Source organism: Puma concolor, chromosome D4, assembly GCF_028749965.1.
Source record: "Puma concolor isolate L17-30 chromosome D4, mPumCon1.1.hap2, whole genome shotgun sequence".
NCBI lineage: Eukaryota > Metazoa > Chordata > Mammalia > Carnivora > Felidae > Puma > Puma concolor.
The window spans coordinates 1,020,335-1,034,191 of NC_141679.1; the positions used below are offsets into that span (position 1 = coordinate 1,020,335).

At 57.3% G+C, this 13,857-nt stretch overlaps 1 protein-coding gene across 1 annotated transcript in view; it reads left to right on the plus strand.

Moving 5' to 3' along the window:
- Window positions 1-3,758: 3,758 nt before the first annotated feature.
- Window positions 3,759-13,857, plus strand: part of FGD3 (FYVE, RhoGEF and PH domain containing 3) — a 55,925-nt gene continuing 45,826 nt past the window's right edge. The window contains exon 1 of the mRNA XM_086684754.1: window positions 3,759-3,897. The gene's annotated coding sequence lies outside the window, so the exon portion shown is untranslated. The remainder of the gene's footprint in view (window positions 3,898-13,857) is intronic.

Sequence of the window (13,857 nt, forward strand, 5' to 3'; positions counted from 1 at the left end):
TTTCCTGCTCCGGATGCCACCCGGCACTTAGCTGTTCCTTCCCCTGACTCTCCCCGATTTGCCACAGCGCAGGGCCCTCAGTTTGAGCTTGCCCTCCGTTTCCTCGTGGCTGCAGGCTGCTTACATTTGGGAGGAACCCTGCAGAAGGTCACACCGGGGCTTCAGGGATGGCACGCATCTGCAGCGTCTCCCTGGCGACCCGGCCTGGTCACTGGGTTCCGCTGGTTTCTCCTTCGCCTTCAAGGTTGCTAAGCATCTCGGGGGAGACGGTGCGGATCCGGTCTCTCCTGAGACCCCCGCCGTCTTCCCGCGTGTGGTCCCGTCCTCAGCCCCTGTTCCTGGCGCCTCCCAAGCCTCTGTGCAGCGTCACTGTGGGCTGGGGTTCTGGTCCCCCGCACGGCTGGCTGACTTCAGTTATTAACATCAGCTTGGACTCATGGATATTGACTCTGCGGGTTAAATCTGACACCCTTTCTTTTGTTGCTTAAGTGATTCCGGCTCTGGCTGCTGGGAGCTGCCCCAGACCAGGTCCTGAGTCCTGCTGACAAGTCCCACCTGTTTTTCTGAGCATTTTCTTCCTTTCTGGGGCCAGCACATGCTCCAGCCTCATCTTTCCAGGGGATGTCCAGGGACAGGAGGGCGTGGTCAGGGGGTCCCTGAGGGAAGGAGGGTGTGGTCAGGGGGTTGTTCTGGCTGGGCTGCCGTGGGCTGCAGAGGAGACGGGTCAGTGGCCTGAGGTGGATGGGGTCGGCTGCCCTCCGGTTCAGGTCCCAGGTCCCTGCAGGTGCTACCAGAATCTGAAGACCCATCAAGGCAGGGTCTCACTGGGTTTCTCTGTCTGTTGATGCTCTTCTGGGCTGAATGGAGGACGTGTCCAAAACTGAGATGAAATACGCTGTTTTCCAAGGGACAGTTGGCACAGGTTTTAGCACCGTATTCCCCAAGCGTGGATGCACTCGTCATTTAGGCTCGTGGTGCCCCGTGTACGCAGCCGTGACAGAGAGGCAGCCTGGGGGAAGCTGCGTGCTCGTGTGTTCAGGTCTGAGACCTGGGACGTGTCACCGAGAGCGCGGCGGGGCCGGGCTGGGGCATCTTTCCCATGACACGGGTGAGGCCTCCGCACACACATGGGGCTTCCGCCATCCTGGCCAGGCCCTGCGGCCACCTCCACCCCCTGCTACACCCTCTGTGTGGGCCAGGGGGCACCCCTGAGGCTGCCAGGGGAGGGGCTTCTTGCTCAGAGACCCCCAGTCTGCAGACTGATGGGAGAGCAGCCGGTCGGGGGCCCCCTGGGAGAGGGGCTCACGGGCCCTGCCCCCTGGGTATGGCCAGCCTTGTCTCGGGGCCTCCACCAGCAAAGCCAGGAGACAGGCTTCACTCCAGGGCTGCCGGGATCAGATGGCACAGGTTGTGCCTGTCCTGCTGCTTCTGGAGGGCCATAGGCACCCCTCCCCGGGTAGGTGTCCTGCATCACCTTGGCTCACAGCAAGCTCTGTGCCAAAACAGGCCTGGAGGCGTGTCCCTGTATTCCTCCTACTGTCCTTTAGAGAATTCTAGGTGTGTTTGGGGGGCTCCGTCAACTAAGGTCCAGCTTCAGCTCAGATCATGATCTCATGGTCCATGAGTTCGAGCCCCATGTCAGGCTCTGTGCTGACAGCTCAGCACCTGGAGCCTGCTTCCGATTCTGTGTCTCTGGCTCTCTCTGCCCCTGCCACGCTCACACTCTGTCTCTCTCTCTCGAAAATAAACATTAAAAATTTTTTTAAATAAAAAAAAGAATAAAGTATTTTTTTTTAATTTAGAACATTCTGGGTTTGTCACAGCACAGAAATGTGGGGTGGGTATGTGTGTGCGCACACATGTGGCTTCCATCCACCAGCTGTCAGGACGAGAGCCACGGTGGCACCCATGCCCAGGCCGGTGAGCCAGGAGCCGGCAGACAGAGCTCCAGCCGCCTTGTCTGGAGGCGCTCCCGGCTCCCTCCCAAGCATTTCACCCGCCTTGAGGCTTCTTCATCTGTGACTAGAATTAATGATGCTCACCTCCCTGGGGGCAAGCGATGATGCCCTCACTTGGGGGCCTGGCGTCCAGCGAGTGTCCAGAGCAACTGATTCATCACTGGTCAGTACGTAAGCGTTTAGTAAACAGTCCTTATTGGAGTTACACTCACCGTGTAATAGTAGCTTACTTGCTGTCTGTGTGTCTGGCAGGGGGAGTCAGCATCTCTACGGCAAGCGGCCAAGCTCGGGGCTGTGGGCCCCGCAGGTGCGATGCCTGGGTGCTGAAGGAGAGTGTTCGGGCACATCAGACCGGCACAGGAGGGGGCCCCTTCTCGGGGGTCACGCAGCTGGTGGAGGTCGGGGGAGAGGTGCAGGACCCAGTGTGCTTGGGGGCCAATGCTGCAGAGAAAAGAGTGTGTGTCCAGCTCGCTGGGGACAGGATGCCTTGCCTCTTGTGCTCCAGGCAGCACAGCAGAAACGTTTGTTGACAGGCCGTTGCTGGCTATCTTTAAACACAGCAGATAAACGTTTGGGATTGAAGTGTTTCTGCCATTTCTTGCATGCCACAGGCCAATCACACGGCTCCAACCTCAGCCGAAGACACCTTTTCTTTACTGGGGTTGGCAACAGTCACGGTGGGTTCGGGACCCCGGGATGGAGTTACCTGGTGGCACCTGGAGGCACGGGGTCTCCTTCCGGGATGACCTTGGGGCTGAATCTGAAGCCCCCTGTGGCTTTGCACTGGGAGGGAGCCTTTCTCCGAGAGGCAGTCGGGTGGGAGTTTCGGGAGAAGAGACCCGGGTTTGGAGGAAGAAATGCAGCCCGGATGGGAAGTGCCTGAAAGCCAGCGGCCCCGTCCTTCCTGGTGGCTATTTGCCAGACTCTTCCTTCACGGCTGAGCGGGAAGAAGGGACACTTGCACTCGGTCCCTCCACGTGGCAGAAGGCATCTTTCCCAAATGGTGATCCGGCCCCCACGGCTGCTGCACAGCCTCCTAACTATTTAATGCCACGTAGCGCTCGCCTCAGGAGCCGATGACACGACATTCTTGGTGGACCACAAGCCTGTGTTTCTATCTGCAGATTTCCTGGCAAAGGAAAGGCCACATGGGGACACTTGGAGCTGTGTCCAGAGGACAGGACGACGGGCCCAGCATCTCCTGGGTGTCGGGGGCCTCACCCTGGCTGTCACCTCCTGTCCCTGATGCTACAGGCATGTTGCTGTCCTGTGGGCACGTGTGTGTGTGTGTGTGTGTGTGTGTGTGTGTGTGTGTGTTGTCCCTCACCGACCGACGGCTGGTTTGGGGTGGCCTGGCAGGGCTGCCCATGTCTTGCCTGGGTCCTGTGTCAGCCACACACAGCATCACACACACACAGCATCTCACACGCACACATGCACACACACACACCCAGACACACACCCGCACGGCCTCCAAACAAAGCCCTCTGTAAGCAACTGTGTCCTCCCGGGAGCCTCCGAGACACGTGCTAAGCGTGTACACACAACCGTGCTAGTGGAGTAAGGTGTCCTGTGGCCTCAGGACCTTGTAACAAGTCTGTAAGAGGGGGGGCAGGCCGCAGGGGGTTGCGGAACAATAGATAACACCTCTCTTCTCCCAGCCTGCCCCGGCCCGCTTCCGCCCACAGGGACACCCGGCTCGCGTCCCACCGCACCCAGCAGCCGGCCCTCCGCGTTGCCACGGAGACGGTGGGCATCCCCGGGGCCGCCCCGCCCCCTGCTGGCTTTGTCGGGGCTGGAGAAGAAAGGGGCTGTGCGGGCGCCGCCCCGCCCGAGGGAGGGCCTGAGGGGGCAGGGCCGCCGTGCCCGCCCCGTGGTGGCCTCCCCGCGCGCGCGCCGGACGGGGGCTTCCTGCTGGGCCCCCTTGGCAGGGAAGGCGGTGAGTAGGTGCGACTGGAAAGGTTTCAGGTGGCGGTGAGGTCCCGGTCCCCGCGCTGCTCGTCCTGCAGGGTGGCGGGCAGGGACACAGCGCCTGCGCGCGCCCAGGTGACTTGAGGAGGGGGCCTGCCCCTCCCTCGGCGGGTGCCCGCCCCCGGCCTCCCGCCCCTGGATGTTTGCTGGGCACGTGCGTGTGTGTCTCCGGACGTCCCCACGTCTGGTTGAACCGCCGGGAGGGGAGTGGGGGTGTGCTTAGAAATGCCACGGCCTGAGGTTGCCACGAAAACAGGGACCCCGTTTCAGACGCCGGACAGTCTTTTTATAAAAGCAATTTTTTTAGAGCAGTTTTAGGTCCACAGCAAAATGGAGGGAAGTTCAGAGATTTACCCTGCGCCCCCGGCCCACCCCCGCCTCCCCCTCATGGAGGGGCGCCTGTGAGCCTGCATGGGCTGGGCATCGTGGCCCGGAGCCCACACGTTGTTGGGGTCACTCTTGGTGGGCCTTCCGTGGGCTTGGGACAAACGTGTCCTGACGCCTGTCCATCATTTCACACCCTAAGAAGCCCCTGGCAGCCAGGTCACACCGGCAGGACTGTGCAGGTATTGCCTTCTAGGATTGGCTTCTGTCACTTAAGTTTCCAGCGTTCCCCCGCCCCCCCCCCCCCCCCCCCCCCCCCCCCGCTTTCTCTCTCTTCAGGAAAACCAGCCCCTCGGATGCATGTGGTCGAGGGTACCTTTTCTTGACAGAGAGGCTGAAGACTGCACACTCCCAAGTCCTTGGGGACGCCAGGCCCCAGGCTCTTTGGAGGTGTGGACCAGGACATGGGCATGTTGGGCGACTTCCCAGCTCAGCCTGGAGTGAAGGGGTTTGCACACACGACTCCTCTTTGAACTAGTGTAAGCCGGCAGGCCCAGCCACAGTGCCTTTGCGGGAAAGTTCAACGTGCCTGGGGTGGGGGTTCCCTCCAGGCCTGGCTGTTGGGCTGCTGGGGCGGGCGGCTGAAGGCCATGGGCTCTGGGTGCAGGGCTTCTTCTGTGCCAGGCCAGGGTCCCACCGGCACAGAGACTCCCTCGGGTAGACCCTGGGCCGGGGCCTCAGTTTCCTCCTCTGCACCACAGTGGTTGCCACAGCTCGTCCCCGGGCCCTTGGTGGGCTCGCTCAGTGACCTCAGCCTGCGCCATGGGGGCCTGGCCCTGCTCTGGGCACAGTGGACAGACGGGCTCTGGGGGCTCAGGGCAGGACACGACCACCTGCCCCCCAACCATGTGACTGGGGCCCATGCCTCAGTGTCCCCAGCTGTCCAGCAGGGCTTCCTATGGGTGACAGGAGCTGAAGGGTGCCCTGTGCACGCACATGGCTGGTCAGACTGCAATGGCTTCCCTGGGTGGCGGGATGCCTTCCCAGGCTCATGGTCGCCAGTCCTGCCTCAGTCCCACAGCCTCGGGCCAGCTTTGGGGGTTCCTCCCACCCCAGGACACATGGTGAGAGACCCCCAGGGGCCTTGGGGCTGTGTGGGGACCTCCCTCAAGCACAGATGGGGTTGGAGCATGCCCATGGCTCAGCAATCCCAGCCACTCAAGCCACCCCCTCCCTGCAGCCGCTGCCCACCGTGTGTGTGCGTGGACTTGTGTGTGTGCATGTGTGGACAGGGACCAGTTGTCCAGTGAGAGGCTGGGCGCCCATGTTGGCAGCGATCTGCCCCCGAGGGGCTGAAGGCCGTCTCCTCCCTGTGGGCACTGATGCCTGGCCCCATACCCTGCGCTGCAGCCAAGGAGGGGGCACCGTCCTGCCACTCCCCTGAGGCTCCTACACCCACAGTAGCACTCAACTAACTGGCCCGTGGGCACTGAGCACCACTAACCACCTAGTGACCCATCCACTTCCTTTTTTGTATCTCCATCCATCTCCTCCTCCCTCCTCCCTCCTTTCTCCTTCCCTCCTTCATCCTCCTCCCTCCCCCCACTCCACCCCTCCCTTCCTCCTCCCTCCTGCCTCTTTGCCATCTTGCTGCAGAAGGGATCTGGTTCAGCTAAAGCATGCAGGATAGAGAAGCAGGTGCATGCAAGGCGAGAGCTGTGTGTTTGCCAGACCGAACTCAGGGAGGGGCTGGTGAAGCCGCAGGGTGGGAGCCCAGGACCCACTTCCGTGGGAGTGCTGGACCCGGGCTGACTCTTCCCGCTTGTGAGTTTAGGAAGCTACCTCCCACTTCCAGGTTGGCCCTTGTGAGCTGTGGGAGCCTATGAGCAGATCTGAGGAACACTCAGAGGGGGTCTGCTGTTCGGGAGCCCCGAGGTGACCTGGGGACACAGAGCACCCCAACCTGGGACACGGCAAGGGCAGGATGCTCCAGGTGGAAGCTGAGGCTGTCAGCCCAGAGTTGCCCCCACCCCCAGCTCATGCCCTCCTGGGGCTGCTCAGCCCCCAGGGTCCCCCGCAGGAACAGGGAGATGGGGCAGAATGGGGGTGGCCGCCGCCCCTGCCTGGCTGAGTGGGAGGTGAGAGACCAAGGAGGCCAGGTCTGGTGTGTCTGGTGCCGAGGAGGGAATCCCCACGGGCTTTCTAGAGCTCCAGCTGGGGCTTTTAGAATGAAGTTGCTGGCGACATATGCTTGACCAGGAAATGAGAACCTTTTGTTTCCCAGTAATTAATTTCCAGTAAGCCCCTCCCGCTCCCTCCTTTCACACTGCGTGTTTGGGGGGGGCTGCCAGCAGATTCCCATCCTCCCTCCCCTGAAAGGCAGTCCCCTAAATACACAGAGCTATGAAGGCTGAATCACTTTGGTTCATCAGGAGCTGAGAGTGAGGATCCCAATGGGAGAGGATGCGTACGTGGGGCTGCAGTGTGCGGCCGGGACGGTGGTGGACCCCGAACTCAGGGCCTGGGCCTGGGTGCTGGTGGCCACCCCGTGTCACCCTACTTCTTGAATCAGAGAAATTGAGGGTTTCCTTCTAGACCACTGGGACAAAGTGAATATTGCAATAAGTACTTAAGTACTGTTAAGAAACGCGAACCATCATCTGGGTTTTCAGCGAGCCACGATCTTTTTGCTGGTGGAGGGTCTTCCCTCAGGGTTGAAGGCTGCTGACCCCTCAGGGCAGTGGCGGCTGACCCCGCAGGGAGGTGGCGGCTGTGGCCATCTCTGGAAATAAGACGACTGTGACGTTTGCCACGTTGACTGACTCTTCTCTCAAGAACGATTTCTCTGTAGCACGTGATGCTGTTTGGTAGCATTTTACACACAGAACTTCCTTCAAACCCGGAGTCTATCCTGTCACACCCTGTCCGCTGCTCTGTCAGCTAAGTTCATGTGATATTCTCAATTCCGTGTTGGCATTTTGACACTCTTCACAGCATCGTCACCAGGAGCACACTCCGTCTCAGGAAACCACTTTCTTTGTTCATCCACGGGAAGCAAGTCCCCGTCCGTTGGAGTTTTATCCTGAGGTGGCCCAGCTCCCTGCCGTCTTCAGGCCCCCCTTCTGCTTCCGGTTCTCCTGTTGCCACACGTCTGCAGCGACTTCCTCCCCTGGAGTCCTGAACCCCTCAAAGTCCTCCCTGGGGCTGGAACCAGCTTCTTCCCAACTCCTGTTCGTGTTGAATTGTGACCTCTTCCCATGAATCCCCAATGTTCTTCATGACATCTAGGATGGTGACTCCTTCCCAGGATGTTTTCAGTTTACTCTGCCCAGATCCATCAGAGCAATCGGTGTGTATGGCAGCTATGAGCTCACGAAAGGTGTCTCTTAACTAATGAGACTTGGAGGTCAGAATTACCCCTCGATCCGTGGGCTGCAGAATGGTGGTGGTGTTGGCAGCAGGTGTGAAAGCAACAGTAATCTCATTGCTCGTCTCCATCAGAGCTCTTGGGTGACCAGGTGCAATGTCTTTGAGCAGTAATCTTTTGGAAGGAATCTTTTCTCCTGAGCAGCAGGCCTCAACAGTGGGCTTGAACCAGTCGGTCAGCCGTGTTGTGGACAGATCTGCTGTCCGCCAGGCTTTGTTGTTCCAAGTAAAGAGCACGGGCGGAGGAGATTTTGCGTGATTGCTACGGGCTTAGGATTTTCAGAATGGCCAGTGAGCTTCCACCTGGCTTCCACCTCAAGTCACCAGCTGCATCCGCTCCTGAGCAGAGTCCGCCTGTCCCTGGAGGCTTTGAAGCCAGGCACTGACTTCTCCTCTCCAGCCATGAAAATCCTAGGTGGCATCTTCTTCCGGCAGAAGCCTCTTTCATCTGCATGGAAAGTCTGCTGTTTAGTGTGAGCACCTTCCTGAGTCCTCTCGGCCAGATCTTCTGGATAATTCCGGCAGCTTCTGCGTCAGCACGTGCTGCCTCACCTTGCACTTGGGCGTCACAGAGAGAGCTTCTTTCCCCAAACCTCCTGAACCAACCTCTGCTAGCTCCTACCTCTTCTGCTCCTTCCTTACCTCCTCAGCCTTCGCCGGATCGAAGAGTCTGAGCCTTGCTCTGGGCGAGGCTTTGGCTGAAGGGAACGTCGTGGCCGCTTTGATCTCCCATCCAGACCGGCCAGACTTCCTCCATATCAGCATTCAGGCTGTTTCCCTTGCTTATCACCCGTGTGTCCACTGGAGTGGCGCATGCGTGCAGCGTCCTTCAAGGACTCTTCCTTTGCCTTCACAACTTGGCTACCTGTTTGGCACAAGTGGCCTAGATTTCGGCCTGGCTTGGGTTTCGCCCTGTCTTCCTCACGAAGCTTAATCTTTTCTAGCTTGTGATTGAACGCGAGAGACGCGTGACTCCTTTCACTTGAACGCTTGGGGGCCATTGTGGGGTTCTGAGTGGGCCTAATGTCAGTACTGTTGTGTCTCAGGGAATGGGGAGGCCTGAGAAGGGGGACAGAGATGCAGCGGGGGACAGGTGAGCAGCCAGAACACCACAGTTTATCAGTTATCAGTTTATCAGTTAAGTTCACCATCTCATATGGCTTGGCTCGCAGTGCCTCAGCTTAGCATGGTAACATCAAAGATCACAGATCACCGAAACATATAATGATGAACAAGTTTGGAAAAATGGTGTCAAAAGTCTTGTTCCACACACGGTTGCCGTAAACCTTCCGTTTGTGAAAAACTGCAGGGAAGCGAGGTGTGCCTATATACGCACAATGATTTTCTTTCTTACGGGGTTAAAAAAAAGCCCGTAGACACGGCACCCCCTCAGTGACGGGCGTCAGAGTGCTGTGTCACAGGCCAGGGGCCACTTCGCCTGGGGCGTTGCCCTCACTCACCAGGACCTCCCGTAACTGTCCTGTTCTGTCTGCAAGGCTCCCAAACGCCACCTCAGGTAAGGGACTGAGGCCACAAGCTCTCCAGCGCATCCCAAAGGCTCCTTTTGGCTGGGATGACTGAACTGTCAAAGGTTTTCAGAGCAATTCTGCTTTTGTGTTGTTTGCATAAAGAGGTAATGGGACGGCTCAGCATTCGGGCCCTCACTCTCTCACGCTGACATCTGGCGCCCAAAGCCAGGTGTGGGCTGCGAGTCCGTCCTCGGCCACTCGGTCGTCCTTTGTGCCGCCTGGCTTCTGGCTACATGCTCAGCAGCGCCCAATTTAGGGGGCATTTTCTGTCTTTGAACAATATGCACTTTCAGTGGAAAGGAATCTAGAGAACATTTTGCAAAAGTGTGTTTTCAGAAAGCAGAATTACATTCCGGGTCCATTCCTCCTGGGTTTCTTGACCGCATTTTTCCTCAGAGAAATTTAAGACAGCTAAGTAGAAATTAAATTTTCCATGTATAAACAGACGTGGAGACAGTAGTGCCTCTGACGGCAGTTGCTGGAGGTTTGGAATCTCGAATGAGCAATAAGAGTTTACCGTCTTATTTTTAAATAGGTTGACTGTTCTCCCAAATGCAAATACGATAAATGTTCTTTGTAAAAATGCATATATTCCTGAGAAGCAAGGATAGGAAAATGGAAAACCCCAGAAGCCCAGCCCTAGAGCTGGCAAGCCCAGCGGCCTGCACGTCCGTGGGGAGTTTGCTGTTCCCTCCCGGGTCTTGTCCGGCACTGGGTGGGTGGGTGTTCAGGCACCTGCCGGCTGACAGAGCTGACCCCTCCAAAGCCCGTTGTGACCCACCGCCTCAGTGCCCGACACTGACCCACCCTGGCCTGACGGTCCTCCCCGGAGTAAGCGGGAGGGGCAGGGCGCAGGGAGCCGTGCAGGGATGAGGGGCGGGCAAGCCTCCATCTTGGGGAGCTGCTGGGAGACTGAGTGAAGGCTTCGCGCATCCCTGAGCCTCGGTTTCCTCATCGCCGTCGGTACCGGGATGCTCGCCCTGCAGGGCCTTGGCTCGCCCTGCTGCCCTGCGCCCCGTGTCAGTGGCCCGCTGTCCCGGCCACATCCTCTGCTGGCTCCCAGCCTGGCCTTGGCAGCTGCTTGGCCTCCTGAGACACGGCCTCCCTTCTGGGAGCAGGGAGGCGGGGTGTCCCCGAGGCTGCTCCTCCTTCACTCTGTGGGGACACAGGGGCTGTGATGCCAGGTGCCGATGTTGTGGGGAGGGGAGCGGCGGGCACTGGAGGGCAGGAGTGTCCAGCCTGCGCACCTGTGCTGGGTGTGGACGGTGGTGCGGGGGGCGCCCTGGGCAGAGGGCACAGGGTGACGGGGGGGGGGGGGATGTGCTGGCTAATGTGGAGGAGCTGCGAGGCCTTGGGGCTCGGCCCCACATCCATTTCTGTTGTGCTGGGGATTCTAGGAGCTGCCCTGTTTCCCTGGATAAGTCACTGTCTTAACAATCAGGGGACTCCGTTAGCCCCTTTTTTTTTCAATTTTTTAAAAATGTTTATTTTTGACACAGAGAGAGAGTGCAAGTGGGGGAGGGACAGAGAGAGGGAGACACAGAACTGGAAGCAGGCTCCAGGCTCTGAGCTGTCAGCGCAGAGCCCGATGCAGGGTTTGAACTCACAAACCACAAGATCATGACCTGAGCTGAAGTTGGACCTTTAACTGACTAAGCCACCCAGGCGCCCTCCATTAGCTCTCTCTTAAAAATTAACCTTTTTATTCTGCAATAACTAACTGTAGATTCATGTGTGGTTTACGCAGCCTCCCCGGAGGGTGACGTCCTGCACAACTGTGGAGTGCCGTGCACAGCAGGATGTCCGCACGGGCACAGCCAGGTGTGAACTGCCTAAGGACGCAGCTCGCCTGTGCTCCGTGAACGATGAACGTCCATGAACGATGCTCTGTAGGTGGAGCTTGGAGCTGTTTCAAATGGACCCGCCGGTCTGCTGTGCACCCAGCGGGTCGGGGCTGCGGGCGTGCCTCAGCTTCGCCCTGCACCCCTGGGGCACACGGGGCTGTGTGCAGGCCAGGGCTGTTGGGAATGAGGCTGCACATCTGCGTGCAGGTGTCTGCATGGACGCAGGACTTCACGTCTCCGCACGGACACGAGGCCGTTGCTGTGTCCTGGGTGGTGGCCTTTTCCTTCTAGAAGGACCTGCCGGGCTCTTCCCAGAGCGGCAGCCCATTTGTGAGCCGGGTGTGGGTGGCCAGTTTCAGCACATCCTGGACGCTGTGGGCTGGCGTGGCCTGTCTCCATGTTCTCCTTCCCACACGTGTGAGGGCATCTAACCCCGGCCAAGCTCGCACTTGTCAATTTTCCCATCGGGGCTCGTGGCCCCAGGTCCCAAAAGTTTTCTCCTGTTTTTCTTGAAGTTAGTTTACATTTTACGTTTGATCTATGACCCACTTTGTGCTGGTGTATCAGGCGTGTGGTTTAGGTCGGGTTTCTTGTTTGCCTGTGGAGGTCCCGTCCTCCAAGGCCATTTGTGGAAAGGCTGTTTTTCCTCCCTTCGCACGGTTGGCAGCCCCCTCCCCCCCGCCCCCGCAGTGGGGCTCCCGCTGTGCCCCGTTGATGCCTGTGTGTGTCCCCCCAGCACCACCCTGTCCCCTTTGCTGTGGCTACAGAGGGACCTTACTGTGGGGCCAGGGGCTCCTCCAGCGTCGTCCACCTGCTCACGGCCGCCTGCTGCCTGGGGACCCGTGCCCTCCATGTACATTCTGGAATGAGCTCCTCTAAGGTCTACAGAAAGCCTTGCTGGGACCTTGATAGAAACTGAATTAAACTCACAGGTCATTTGTGGGAGAATTGACGTTGTTACTGTCTTGAATCCTCAGTCCGTGAACACAATATGCCTTTTTTAAGACTTCTGTTTCCTTCGTCATCATACTATACTTTTCAGCACCCAAGCTTAGCACATGCTTGTGCGTGTGTGTGTGTGTGTAAATGGCATTGTGTTTTTTGGATTTTGGCATCTGCACGTTCATCGCCAGCATATAAACATTCAAGCGATTTTCGTGAATTGATCTTGTGTCCGTGACTTGCTACTTCTAAGTGTTTTTGTAGATTCATGGGATTTTCTTAGACAAGCGTGTCATCTGCACACATGGACACGTTTATTCCTTCCATGTGCTCCGCTCTGATGAGCAACAACAGTGACATCCTCCCCCGTTCCCACCCTCCAGAGGTGTTGTGGGATGAACGGTGCCCCCCAAATTCATGTGCTGAAATCCTAACCCTCAATGCCTCACAATGTGACCGTATTTAGAGACTGAACCCTTAAAAAGCTAACTGGTTAAAATGAGGTCTTGTGTGTGGGCCCTAATCCAGTGTGACTGGTGTCCTTACAGGCAGAGATGTGGACACAGACATGCACGGAGGGACGACCCCGTGAGGACACGGGAGAGGATGGCCGTCTACGCACCAGGAGGGAGGCCTCAGGGGAGGCCGGCCCTGCTCACGCCTGCCTCCCCAACTTCCCTCCCCCGGGACTGGGGCAGATGCATTCCTGTGGTTTCTACGGGATTTTGTTACAGCAGCCGGAGCAGCCCCCACCACAGAGGTTTTGCCGCCCCAACTTCATGCCCAAGTTCTGCCTGTTGATTCGCTTCACCTAGAATAGCCTTTTCCGTCTGGCTTCTTATGAGACGCATCCCTGTCGCTGGTGTATCAGTAGCTGAGTGATGTTTCCTGTTAGGACCGTTCCACACTTGGCTGATTCATTCTCCAGTTGGCGGACATTTGGGTTATTTCCAGTTTTGAGTTATTATGAACAAGGTTTCCACAGACATAGTGACCAGGTCTTTGTGGGGACAGGCGTTTTCTTTTCTCTTGGGGAGACCCCCCCCCCCAGGAGTGGGATTGCTGGGTTGTAGGCGGGTGTATGCCAAGTGCTTCTGTCACCCCTCATCCTGTCGGCACTTGGTACCATCAGCCTTGGACTTTGGCCACTCTGATGGGCATGGCGGTATCTCAGTATCTCGTGGAGGCTTTAATTTACGTTTCCCTGATGACGGTGCTGCTGAGCCTGTCCCTGTGTGCTCCTTGTCTGTTTAGACAACGTTTGTAAGCCAAGTGCCTGGTCTAGTCTATTCCTCAATTTATTTTTATCAGATTCTTTGTCTTTATCGGTTCATAGGAATTTTTTTTAACTTTTGTATCATTTGACTAGTGTTTACTATCACACTAGAAAAATGTGACAGATAGAATGTCTAATGGAGGAAAGAGGTGCTAAAACACCTGATGTTAAGGTGAAAACTAACCTTAACATCTTCCTGAAAGGCATAGACATAAAAGTAGGGAAAGAGATAGGCACATTTCACAAGATTATTTCAGTAATAATATCTTGTCCCAGAGGCAACAAACAGCAAACTAGCCTTATTTTAAAACATGTATCCATAGGAATTTTTTATATATTCTGTACACAAGTCCTTTGTCAGATGGATGTATTACAAGTACTTCCTCCTACTCCGCAGCTCCCCTTTGGATAAGCACAAGCGTCATGTCGGTGACGTTTGGTTTATCACGTTTTTTTCTGTGGCTTTTAGGCCCGAGACATCTGCATGCCTTGAGGGCGTAGGTGTCTCGCCTGCGTGTTTTTAGAAGCTCTCTAGTGCTCGCGGTTAAGACCGATCCGTCCCAGCTATTGTGTGTGAGGTGAGTGAC